Source organism: Equus quagga, chromosome 21 (genome assembly GCF_021613505.1).
Source record: "Equus quagga isolate Etosha38 chromosome 21, UCLA_HA_Equagga_1.0, whole genome shotgun sequence".
In the NCBI taxonomy this organism is placed as follows: Eukaryota; Metazoa; Chordata; class Mammalia; order Perissodactyla; family Equidae; genus Equus; species Equus quagga.
Window position 1 is genome coordinate 16,114,023 of NC_060287.1, and position 13,864 is coordinate 16,127,886.

Below are 13,864 nucleotides of genomic sequence, written 5' to 3' on the forward strand. Positions count from 1 at the left end.
AATAATCAGAATCCTGTCTGACTGCTTCTAGAGCACAACATCTTCTCTACCATCAAAGGCTGGTGATTTTTTTTTTTTTCAGAAGCGACTTTTTATTGAGTTATTGATAGGTTACAATCTTGTGAAATTTCAATTGTACATTAATGTTTGTCAGTCATGTGTAGGTGCACCACTTCACCCTTTGTGCCCACCCCCCACCCCACCTTTCCCCTGGTATCCACTAAACTGTTCTTGGTCCATAGTTTTAAATTCCTCATATGAGTGGAGTCATACACAGATTATCTTTCTCTTGCTGGCTCATTTCACTTAACATAATTCTCTCAAGGTCCATCCATGTTATTGCAAATGGAATGATTTTGTTCTGTTTTGCAGCTGAGTAGTATTCCATTGTATATATGTACCACATCTTCTTTATCCATTCGTCTGTTGATGGGCACTTAGGTTGCTTCCATGTCTTGGCTATTGTAAACAGTGCTGCAATAAACATTGGGGTGCACAGGACTTTTGGGATTGCTGACTTCAGGCTCTTTGGATAAATACCCAGTAGTGGGATGGCTGGATCGTATGGTAGTTCTATTTTTAGTTTTTTGAGGAATCTCCATACTGTTTTCCATAGTGGCTGCACCAGTTTGCATTCCCACCAAAAGGCTGGTGATTTTTTAAAATATAAGTGGGAGTCAAGTGCAAAATAATTCTATTGCTAGCTTGGTCACTTGGAGTAGCATCCTTTTAGCAGAACTACCAACCAAGTCATGGCAGGCATATTCTGCATCTCCAGGGAATCCCTCTGCCCTCCTTTCCTCTTTCGACAACCTCATCCAGTTGAATTTCCCTGGGACTTATTCATTTGGAAAACCTGCAGACAGCTAAATGCACCAAGATTTTCATCTATCATTCTTTTTTATTGTTTAAAATTTTAATTCCTGGTTCACCTCCTACAGTGCTATTCCCTTCTGCCCTCTTCTCCCACTCTGACCAAACTTTTCCCCTCTGTCCTCTATTATCCCTGATCCATGGTAAAGACAAATCCTGTTTCTTCATTGAATGTTCTTCTATTATCCCAAACTTAAGGGTGATTCTACTGTTAGAACACTGCTTCTCCTGATGGTATCTCAAAAACAGACTGTTTCATTTTCTACACTCCTTGACTCTAGAATTGGGAGATGAAAGAAATGCCTTTCTTACCATTCCACTTTAACTGCTCTTGAAAGGTAATCAATGACCTGCTAGTTGATTGAATTCAGTGGGTGCTTTCAGTGGCATTGGACATTCTTGACAAGTGTCTTTGAAATGCTCTTTTCCCTTGGATTCCTTAATATCCTCCTACCCTTCTAACCTTTCCTTTTAAGAATATTTTGTTTATTCATCTTTCCCTGTCTATTCCTTAAATTTTTGTGTCATTTAGGAGTGTGTCAAAGTGCTCTTTTCTTTTTACATAATTTACAAGACTTCCTTGAGATATCTAATCTTCCCATAGCTTCAGTTACCAAATATATGTCAACGCTGAAACGAAGCAATTTTCTTGTGAGATCTGATTCATATGGTATCTTCATGTGGATATTCCAAATTTAAATTAAAGTCAACACATCCTTTAAACCTATTAATCTTTCTGTTTTTTTCTCCCTTCTAGCTTAATTAGTAGGACCAGCATCCAATACAGTTGCCTACACCAAAACCTGGCTCCCACACCTCTACCTCCACCCAATCACACAAAGTCCTATTGAAATTGTCTTCTAAATATCTCTATGATCTGTCTGCTTACCTCTATTTGCATTGCCACCATTCTAGTTCATATCAATACCATCTCATTTGTAAATTAATTCAAGATTGAATCCTTTCCTTTTTTTTTTCTGTTGGGATTGAAAAATGAAAAAATGCATCTGATAGACTAAAAAGTCCCTAATTAAGACCAGGTTTTCAGGAAAGAGATGTTGGAGAGAGGAGTCTGAGACGAACACCAGACCCTGGATCATTGGAGGGGAGAGCTGATCTAGGGCAGCATCTAGATGCCATCACTGGGCTGAAGTGGGTGATTATTGAAGAGAAGGATGTGATCTACTCAAAAGATATCTCCTGCAAGCTGCAGAATTTAAGGCTTAGTCAGTTTTGCTGTGGGAAACTTCTGAGTGAGTGATAGTGAGAGAAGGGTCATTCTCCTTTGCATGTTAGGGAATCTCTATGGCCCAGTTGAATGAGGAAGGTTGCCAAAAGAAAATGCATCACTGAGGGAAGCCCCAGCAGGTGTCTCCATTGGGCTCACATTTTCGTAGACAGTCAGAGCTTCAGCAAGTAACAACACTGACACTGATTTCCTGAACTAGTCAGCCAGCAAGGCACTAGGACCCAAAAGGAAGGGGAACCTGGTCAAGGTACAGCAGCGCTCCACTATCAAGAGAAAGGCAATGGTGTAGTAGGTGGTGCTATATGAGCCACTTCAGAAGCTGTCATAACAACAGAAGCTTTGAGTCAGGTTGGTAAGTGTTCACTGATGGGTTATTGAACGCCTCAGCCCTTGGGATGGCTGGGCAGAGACCCAGGCAGCTGGAGTTCCCAGGACTGTTGTGTTGAATCATTTATCCCAACATTCTGTCAGTATTATTTTCCTCAGTGCTATGAAGAGACAAACATTGGGAATTTCTGTGACTTAAGGAAACTCTGACCATCTGCCAGATTAAATGACAGTTCCATTCTCTCTATATTACATACTGACTGACGACTGATGCAAACGGAAGGCTCCCAGCTCAGAGGCTCCTCTCATAGCCTTGGTTGTTGGCTTAACATACATAATGTAGTGTGTTGTGTCAGTTTCTAGTCCTGTTTATGTCAGTTGTTTTTTATTCATTGATACACAAATGAATGAATGAAACTCCCCTCACCCTGAAATAGACGGATGAACAAGATTGATGAATTTTATATCTTCATGTAGCTTATATTTTAGTGAGGGAGAAAAACAAGAAACTGATGACTTATATTTATGACTTTAATTAAATATCCAATAAAACAACCAAATATGAGTTTTAAAAGGAAGAGAGTTGTTACTATGAAATTAAATTGAATTTGGAAAACTTCATAAAGGCGAAGTGTTTAAAAATTGCTGTTAAATTAGCTTTAAGTAAGAACCTTTACATAATTAAGGGAACATTCTAATTTCAATGCTACATTTGGCTTGCTTCACAGGAGTCTTTAAGTTGTCTTAAAGAAACTGAAACCTGAAATCATATAGCATGTGTGTTATGGCAGCTTATACATAAAAGACAACAGGAAAACTCCTGTTAACTAGACCTCTAGTCTACATTTAGAAAATTGGGGAATTATGTGAATTTACATGTTTTCAATTAAAACACAATGTTTAAAGAACATGTATGTTTTATTTTAATGATTGCTAGATTTAATTGAAATTTTTCATTAATTGGCAAACTACATGAATTACTTTGGATAAGAGGCCTTCTATCCTAATCCATTCAATAAATATTTACTAGGCATCAACTCCTTCAAAGCTCTGTTTAGGGTATTTGGGGAGATACAAAAAAAAATAAGACAAGACTCCCATTCTTAATAGGCTTGTCATTCGTATGAGACGAATACAAATAACTCAAAGGTAGAGGGTAATAAGACAGAAGATGTCTTTCAATTGCTAGTCCCTCCACAAAAACTCTAACATCCTCAAATATTTCTCAAAAAATCTTACTTTTAAAACTTTATTCTAAGAGTTATGAACTTCTGTACATTGTCTGAACTAGCCTTTTCCACCATTATTCTAATCATAAATCACTCTTCCAGTAAAAGTAAAAAGCCATAGGCAATACTGAAATGATTCTAAGATGTTAACAAATGCAACTTAAATGGGTCTTATATTTCATGTAATTAACTTGACGCTGTGTCTGTATGGGATTGACAATTCTTTTCTAAATAATTAACTCAAGAAGTAATGAAGCAGGCTTCTCATATCACTCAATAGCAGAACAACACACTCTGAGTCCCCCAGCACTCGTCTCTGCCACTGCTCTGTCATTAATTCTGTGCCTCCTTTCATAGCTTTTCTAACTGTCTTGAAAGGACAGTAATCTGTACTTTGAATGAACCTGAAGGATGTTAACTAAGTGAAGTAAGCCAATCACAGAAGGACAAATACTGTGTAATTCCATTTATATGAGATATCTAAATTAGTCAAGTTCACAGAGTCAAGGAGTGGAGCAGTGGGTGCCAAGGACTGGAGGAGGGGGAAACGAGGAGTTACTAATCAATGGGCATAAAGTTTCAGCTATGCAAAATGAATAAGCTCTAGAGATCTGCTGTACAACATTACACCTATAGTTAACAATACTGTATTGTACACTTAAACATTGGTTAAAAGGTTAGATCTCTCAAGTGTTCTTAAAGCAATAAAATAAAATAAAAAATAAAGCAGTTATATGTTCAGCATTTAGCAAAATAAGGACTCATTACTACTGCTGATACTTCCTTTCTTTTTTCTTCTTTAAAGTTTTCTGAATGCTTTCACATACATCTTTCACTTGAAAGTCATGCCTCCCTCTCAACCCCTAGTTCCCAAGCAAGATGGTAGAGTCATCTTAGCCCACTTTGTTAACTATAGTCACCAAACCAGGCCAATTTTAACTCCTAAATCTCTCTCTCTCTCTTATGCTCTGTACTTTTTAATTTTTTTAAAATTCCATGACTATTTTAAAAAACAGCTCTATTGGAGTGTGACATATGATAAACAGCACATGTTTAATGTGTACAATTTGATAAGCTTTGACATACACATCGACTCATGATAGCATCACCAGTCTTAAGATAATAAACATATGTATCATTCCCAAAGTTTCCTTGTGTCCTTGATAATCCTTTCATCCCACCTCCACCCAGCCCCATCCCTAGTCAAATGCTGATCTGCTTTCCATTTCAGATTCAATGGCCCAGCTGAGGCGGTAGGTGAGGACCCATGGATGGTTGAGGTAACTCCCTGCTTGCTTTTTCCATGAGGTTGTGGAATTGGTTGGGGGCTGATTCAGGTGTCAGCTTCCTATTTCCAGTCCTAACTTCACAGACTTCCTGTAGTGTAGTGTTCAAAGTGTTAACCATGGGTGTGGCCAAGAAAGGGGTTGCTTATAGAATGATCCAGACCTGTACCCTAAGAAAGAGAGTAATGCTGGCTTAAGAGCTGTGTGAAGGGGCACTGGGAAGGATTCCCGAATGCGTAGGTCAAGCAGGAGGAAAATAGGTCTAGGTTTTGGGACATGAAATACAGTTGTTTTAAATTAAGAAGTTGCCCTATGAAAACTGCTAAGGACTCAAGTATTGGTTTATGGAGGGCCACATAGCAATGTGCAGGAAAGAGAACATAAAGAAGTGATGGAAAAAAATAGAAATTTACGTAGCTTGTAAAATTATATTTGAGTGTTGGAAAGAACTCCAAGAACCACCTGGTCCACGCTCTTATTTTAGAGTCATGAAAATGAGGTATTCAGGGTCATCCAGTCCCCTTTGGTAGACCTGGAGCTAGGATCTGAGCCTCCTGGTTTTGAATTTGTAGGAACTTGCTCTGGAAGAATTAGTGTTGCTATGGATAATGGCTAAACTTACAAGGCCTGCAAACATTAACAGCTGTGATTGGCAGTGAGATCCAGAAGTTTGAAAGTCCTAAGATAGTGTTTGCAGGTCATTTTCTTTAGTGAGTAGGTGAAAAACATTCTCTAGTAGCTCTTGAATAGTCCTAAGACCACTGGACAAAGGAAAAAACTTATCCTTGCAGACCTTTGAGAATAAGAATTGTTTTACATTGTACTCATGGTATTATTAGAAGTATAAATTATGGAGCTGTATCCAATATGTGGTTAATTTCTGACTTGTGTCAGAGACAGCCTTATCCTATGTATGGGGTAGAAAATGGAGTAATAATATTAATATTGGCTGCTTTAATTTGTTTCCCATGGCTATTTGTCTGTCCCCCACATTCTTTTCATTTCTAATCAGACTCGTAGATCTGTGAACTGAAACTATAGAGGGAACTAATTCTGTCTCCTTTTACTTCTCCTACTTTGGCTTAGATTTGTCCCTTTTCCTCCCAGTAGGTCAGACTGACTCACAAAACATTTATTGGAAACCAGAATGAACCTGTTTATTGTTTGTACCTTCTTGTTTGAAAATATGTGTGTGGATATGTTTTACGTGCGTGTATCTCTATCTGTCAATGTGTCTATGTATATACATATACTTGAATGTTTTTCTACCCTGTTTGTAGCTAATCACATTTATTTACTTGATCTGATCAATATTGGAAAAGACCTCTGTGAATATCCTGATAATACAATGGCCTTCTCTCTGTACTATTTATTCATTTTAGTCCTATCATATGTAGGAAAAAATTCTTTATTCAGATGGCATGTGCTTTTCCACATGTGCTCACATTCCAGTACAATCACCGTTGAAGAAAGTAAAGTGCCAATCTCACATACTTTTCCAGCCCAGGGATGATGACGTGGTAAACAGCCGATCCTTTTTCAGCTACCTCTCATTGTAAGGCAAGGAATACATTTATAAAACATTAAAACGTTTCCAAATTTCCCAAATACTCTCTTATTTTTTATCCTCACTGGCTATTCTTTCTTGTCGTTTTTGGTGATTCCTTCTTCTCTCAAACTCACACTCTTAGAGTTCCTCAGGGAACTGTGCCCTGTCCACGTTTTCTCTTGGCAATCTCATCCATTTCCATGGTTTCAAGTATCGTCTTTAAGAAGATTATTCCAGTCCCTACTATATCTAGAATTCCAGACTGATACAGCCAACTGGTTACTTGATATTTCCACTGAATTCAAAGAGGCATCTCAAACTTAACATGGCCCAAACTCTTTCCTGTACCACCAAACCTGCTCCTCACTCATCTTCCTCATTACAGTAAACACCGTAACATATCTTTCTCCCAAATGACTTAAGCCAAAAAAATCAAGTGATTTTTGATTCCTCTGTTTCTCTCATAATCATGTATCCAATCCTTTGGGCACAACTTCCTTGCTAATGTTCCTGCTTAGGCACTTGTGGCCCTACAATCCTTTCTCCTTGTCATTCCAGAGTGATCAATTGCAATTGTTTTTAACTCTCTAATCGCCACCAATCACAATTAGAATAAAATTCACTCCTTACAGTGGCTTATCAGGCTCAGCCAGATTGTGCCTACCTTTACGCCTCTGACTAATTTCATACTGCTTTTCCTCTTGCATGCCACACTTCCACCATGTTAGATTTATTATTTTTTTAACTGATATTTGCCTTAGAGCTGACAAACTGGAAGGCTCTTCTTCCCAATATTTATGCCCTTTTCTTGATGTTCAGAACTAAACTTAAATGCCACTTTTCAGAGTGGTCTTTCTGACCACCTAATCTAACGTAGCACATTCTTTAACATTATCGTCTAATTTTAATAATTGCATAGTGCTGGTCACTAATTAATAGTTTTTCTTGTTGACTGTCTCTTCTCCCATCCTTCAAACTGTAAATTCTATGAATGCAGATTTTTACTGTTAGTGCCAGGCATTAGTAAATGCTTTATCTATCGATCTATCTATCCACCTGTATTAAATAAATGAATAGTTGTGTTAATCCAGGTTAATTATAGCTCATAAAGAACAACTATCATCTCAAATTTTCTAAAAATGATTACTTTGTTTTAATCTCCCATGAAGAATTTAATTTTATGATGCATAAAATAACTATGAAGTTCTAAATGCCTAAACTACTTCAATTGAAATGATCCTATTTTTCCCATTTTTTATAGATTTGTTTTGTTAAAAAGTCTCCAAACAAAATGATATATGTAAGATGAGATGCAGTTAAAACTGCCAAAGGACATACATTCCTTTTAAAAATCTTTTAATACTGTACACTTTCTTACAGTCACTGGACAAAGTCCATATACTGCATTAAATTCTTATAAAATATGGGTTTTCCATTGAAGGAGGATAATTAATTTGAGCAGTTTAAAGAGAAAGTTAGCATATTCTTGCAGCATTTTCTGGAAGCAATCCTCTACGAGCTTGAATGGCTAATTAAAAGGCTGTGCCAAAGTTTAGCAACTTAAAAACTATGAAAAAAACCCACCCACATATTTCTCCTAATTTTTTTTTGTATTTTAACAGACTCTATCAAAGTCAGAGAAATCCACTATATCAATGTGGATGTAGACGTAACATCACCAAAGAATAGAAGACCATTGAAAATAGCCTTACTTAAGAATGAGGGTAGTTTACAGAAGGGGTGATACATGTAGATTAGAAATAAAACACCACTAAAGCTAATGGCTGGATATTTACAAAATGCATTCATCAAATAAATGTACATTTCCTGTCATCGCTAACAGTGATGTTTCCATTAGAGGCTTATTCATTTACTCAGTTTAAGGTGTCTGTCAATTTAAAGTGGTTTCATTAATCACTTTATATTTATCGTTTGATATAAAGTAACATATTCTCTCCCACAGTTATATGTTCATTTAATCATCAATTTATGGATGTACAAGTTTACACAATTCTATTTGGATAGCTGATTTGGCTTCTATATGAGATTATTGAGATGAGCAGTTAGCTTTCCAGGCTGAAGATTTAGGGCTTGACACCCGTGACATCTGACTGAGCAGCACAGTAAGAGCCCAAACTCTTTCACGCACAAGACTGCGTCTGGGGGTATGTCACAGGCAGGGTGGATTTCCACAAAAAGGGCAATTAAAGATCTCCATCAGGAGCTTTTTCAGGTGCTCTCTTCCTCCGGGCATCACCCTCACTGGACATTGTGGTAGAAGGCCTAAAATTAAAGCCCAACATTGTGTGCTGCCTTGACATTTGGTGAAATCAGGAGGGCTCTATTTGGCCAAATTGTAAGTTCCCCTTCTACCTTACTCCTATTGGACGAGGTTCCATAGCCAAACAGTCCTCCTTATCGAGGGGACCAGGTGGAGTTCCTGCTAATCCATGAGTAGTAGGTTTTAGTTCCCTGCTCACCCATGAAATTATTTAAACCGGTCAATCATGTTCTCCCATGCAAGGGTGGGGGGGCACCTCACTTTCTTCATACTACAAAGCCTGCCTCCTGCAACCCCTAGTTGTTCACTCTGTTCCTGAATGAAAGCCTGTGTGACCCCCCCGCATGGCATGCAGGGTCCTCCTCCCTCCGAGCTGTAAGGATATGTGACTAATAAACTGCTGTCAATCTCATCTGTTCCGTGTCAGCTGTCACGTGTTTAGCCATCCCCATTGCCCTAAGGCAGGAATCCTTCCCTCATAAAGGGGGTGAATACGAGGTGATCAGAACAGATGATGGTCCCTTTCCCCCTAACCCCATGTGCTCTTGTTGATCTTTCACCAATATGCTGCTGCCCATCATCCTTGGACATCTTGCTGTCTCACTGCTAACCTTGTATTGGAAACACACCCCCTCTTGTATCTATCCCTGAGGGTCAAACATGGTATCCTGCTGATAACATAAGGTCATCTGGTCCTGTGTGCTCAAACGTACTTTAACTATGACTTTCTACAAACATGAAAACTACCTTAGTTTTAACTCCTTAGTGGGTGAGAATTTTAAAATTCTAGGAGTTATTAAGAATTTTAATGGTGAGAATTTTTAGAGTACACTAACAAGAAGACCATCAATGGAAAGCTGATGCATCTGAAAGCATACGCAGAAAGCAATGTGCCTTTCTTTGCACATTACCAAACTCTTTGAGGATGTTTTGGACATTTGATGATCAAACCAGTAGAAGAAAGGTAGAAAAGAGAAAGTGAATAGTATTTTGAACAAAAATAATAATGGCTAAGATTTACCAGACACTTATGTCTACCATGATCTAAGACTTTTGCATCTATTTTCTCATTTAGTTCTCAAATAAATTTATGAATTAGGTATAATTATCATAGATTAAAAACAAAACGAAAACAAAACTCCAAGGCATGGAGAGTTAAATAAGTTGGCCAGAGCTAGAAAGTGGTAGAGATAAGGTGAGAGCATATACATCTATCTAAATCCAGATCTAGGATCTTGAAAACGCCCCTGCCCTGCAGTGAATATCCGTGGACATGCGTGTGAGGTGAGTCACATAAATCAAGAATGCCACATGGATTTGCAGCTCTACCACTTACTAGTGGTGAAGTCCTGAACCAAATTCTTGATCTCTCTTTTGTCCTCTTTAAAGATGAAAGACCAGCAAACAAAAAGCACCTTAGAGAGTTGTTATAAGGATTTTCTGATATAATCTAAGTTAAAGCACATGGGGTGTTTTAGTTATCAAATTCATGTTTATTCCTAACCTACTTTTTGTTCACTTAGTTACACATTCAGTGAATATATTCTGAGACCCTACTATGTGCTAGCTACTTGTTCTGGGTATTCAGAATATGTCACTGGGAAAAAACCCAAAGAGCCCTGCCCTCATCTACTTCTTACTCCATTCACCAGATAAATTCTAAATGAATCATAGTCAAATATAAAATGTAAAACCATGCAATGACTAGAAGAAAACATAAGCGAGTACCTCTGTAATCTGAAAGTAGGGAGAATTTTTCTCACCATGACTTTATATCCAGAAGCACTAAGGAAAAATATTGATAAATTTGATAATTAAAAAAAATGCTTTTTTGCATGGAAAAGAGTAGCAAAATCAAAACACTAAAAAAACAAACAGCAGAGTTGGAAAAGAAAATGTAACTTATGTAAAGATCTTTTTAAAAAAGAATAAAAATACTAGTAGTTTCATTAAAAAATAGATTAGAGATTAGAACAGATAGTTCACAGAAAAAGAAGTGCAAATAACTTTCAACCTAATAAAAATATGTTAAGATTTTTGAAAAAAGAGAATTGTAAATTAAGATATCATTTTTCAATGATTAGTTTCATTTTTCAATGAAAGTCTAAATGTTTGACAACACTCTTTGTTGTTGTGGCAGTGGGGAAGAAGGCACACTCGTATATTTGCAGTAGGACTGCAAACTGGTATAATGCCTATGAAGGGGGTGTTGGCATATCTGGCCAAAAACTACATATATGTTTACCCTTTGACTCAGCAATCTTACTTCTAGGAATCTATCCCAATAATATACCTGCACAAATTTTGTTGGTTTTGTTAAGACCTTAGGTTTCACCATGGGAGAAAGTAAACAAAGATCAAGGTTGATAAAGTCAAGTAAAAATCTTGTAGTTCTAAATTTGACATATTAACTAGTTGTGTTGAACTTACAGTGTTTTTATTTTAATTTTTTATGTCGTAGCTCTAAACATGGAGAAGATCTAGAGAGAATAAAAGATCAAAGAGCAACAGCAATGAGCATTTCTGGCATCAGTTTGTTATCTATAAATACCATTCTCCTCGAAAAGGAACCAGGGGAGAAGCACTTCTAGAATGATGGAGTAAGAACTTCCTAAAATTCTGTCATCCATAAACACAATGAGAACACTGGTATAAGTTGTCAAAATCAACTTTTTCAGAATCTGGAAGTTAACCAAAGGCTTGTAACACTCCAAGGAAAATTTATTCAAGAAAAAGGGCTGACTATCAGTATGTACAGTGAGTTTTGTGGTGTTTTATTTTATTTATGTATTGAGTTATAATTTACATATAACATTGAATAAGTTTAAAGTGTACAACCTATTGATCTGATACATTTATATTTAAATATGATTGCCATTGTAGTATTAGCTAACATCTTTATTGTGTCACAGTATCATTTCTCCTAGCAGTGGGAACAATTAAGATGTAGCTTTTTAGAAAATTTAACGTTTATAATAAAAGTTTTCTTGTCTGTAATTCTTGTTTGTGTATTAGATATCCAGGACTTATTTATGTACTTATTATGTACTGGTATATATATATATATATATATATATATATATTTATTTATTCACACCCCCCCACCCCCCAACATTTCCTTTATCCATTCATCCATTGACAGACACTTATGTTGTTTCCACATCTTGGTTACCATAAATAATGTTGCAGTGAACATTGGGGTGCATTTATCTTTTCAAGTTACTGTTTTCATGTTCTTTGGATAAATACCCAGAAGTGGAATTGCTGGATTATATAGCAGTTCTATTTTTAATGTTTTGAAGAACTCTGTACCGTTTTCCATTGCAGCAGCACCAATTACATTCCCAACAACAGTGGACAAGTGTTCCTTTTTCTCCACATCTTTGCCAACACTTGTTATTTGTTGTCTTTTTGATAATAGCCATTCTGACAGGTGTGAGGTGATATATCATAGTGGTGTTGATTTGCATTTTCCTGACGATTATTGATGTTGAGCACTTTTTCAAGTACCTGTCGGCCATTTGGATAACTTTTTTGGAAAAGTGTTCTTCGGCTCATTTTTTAATTTGATTGGTTTTTTTTTGTTATGAATCTTGGATATTAACCCCTTATTTGACACATGGCTCGTGAATATTCTCTCCCATTCTGTAGGTTGTTTTTTAATTTTGTTAATTGTTCCTTTTTCAGTGCAGAAACTTTTAAGTCTATTGTAGTCCCAACTGTTGATTTTTTCTTGTGTCATTGTGCTTTCAAGGTCATACCCAAAAGAGCATTGCCAAGACCAGTGTCGAGGAGCTTCTTCCTTATGTTTTCTTCTAGGATTTTTATGGTAGCAGTTCTTATGTTTAAGTCTTTAGTGTATTTTGAGTTAATTTTTGTGAATGGTGTAAGATAGTGATCCAGTTTCATTTTTCTGCAAGAGATTATCCTTTCCCCATTGGATGTTCTCCGCTCTCTTATCAAATATTAGTTTAACCATAATTCTGGGCCCTCTGTTCTGTTCCATTGGTCTAAGTGTTTATTTTTTATGCCAGTACCATAATATTTTAATTATTGTAGTATAGTTTGAAATTAGGAAGTGTGATGCTTCTGGTTTTGTTATTCTTTTTCTTAATTGCTTTGGCTATTCACGGTCTTTTGTGGTTCCTTCCATATAAACTTTAGGATTGTTTATCTATTTCTATGAAAAATGCCATTGGAATTTTGATAGGGATTGCATTGGATCTATAGGTGGCTTTAGGTAGCATGGACATTTAACAATATTAACTCTTTCAGTCCATAAACTCCAGACGTTCTTCCATTTGTTTGTGTCTTCTTTGATTTCTTTCAACAAACTCTTGTAGTTTTCGTTGCACAGATCTTTCACTTCCTTGGTTAATTTATTCCTGGATATTTTATTGTTTTTGATGCTACTGTGAATGGGATAGTTTTCTTTATTTCTTTTTCAGATGATTCATTGTTAGTGTATAGAAATTCAACTGATTTCTGTGTAATGATTTTTATATCTTGCAATTTTATTGAATTCATTGATTAGCTTCAACAGATTTTTAGTTGAGTCTTTGGGATTTTTAATGTATAAGACATCATCTGCAAATAATGACAATTTTACTTCTTTCTTCCAAATTTGGATGCCTTTTATTTCTTTGTCTTGCCTAACTGCTCCAGGTAGACTTCCAGTACTATTTGTGGTGAGAGTGGTACCCTTCTTTTGTTCCTGATCCTAGAGGAAATGCTTCAATTTTCCTCTGAGTATAATGTTTGTTGTGGGTTTGTCATATATGGCCTTTATTATATTTACGTATGTTCCTTCTATACCCAATCTTTGAGAGTTTTTATCATGAAATGATGTTACATTTTGTCAAATGTTTTTTTCTGCATCTATTGAGATGATCATTAGATTTTTATTTTTCATTCTATTAATGTGTCATATCACACTTATTGATTTGCATATGTTGAACCATCCTTGCATCCCCAAGATAAATTCCACTTGGTCATGGTATATTATCCTTTTAATCAGTTTTGAATTTGGTTTACTAATATTTTGTTGAGAATTTTTGCATCTATGTTCAT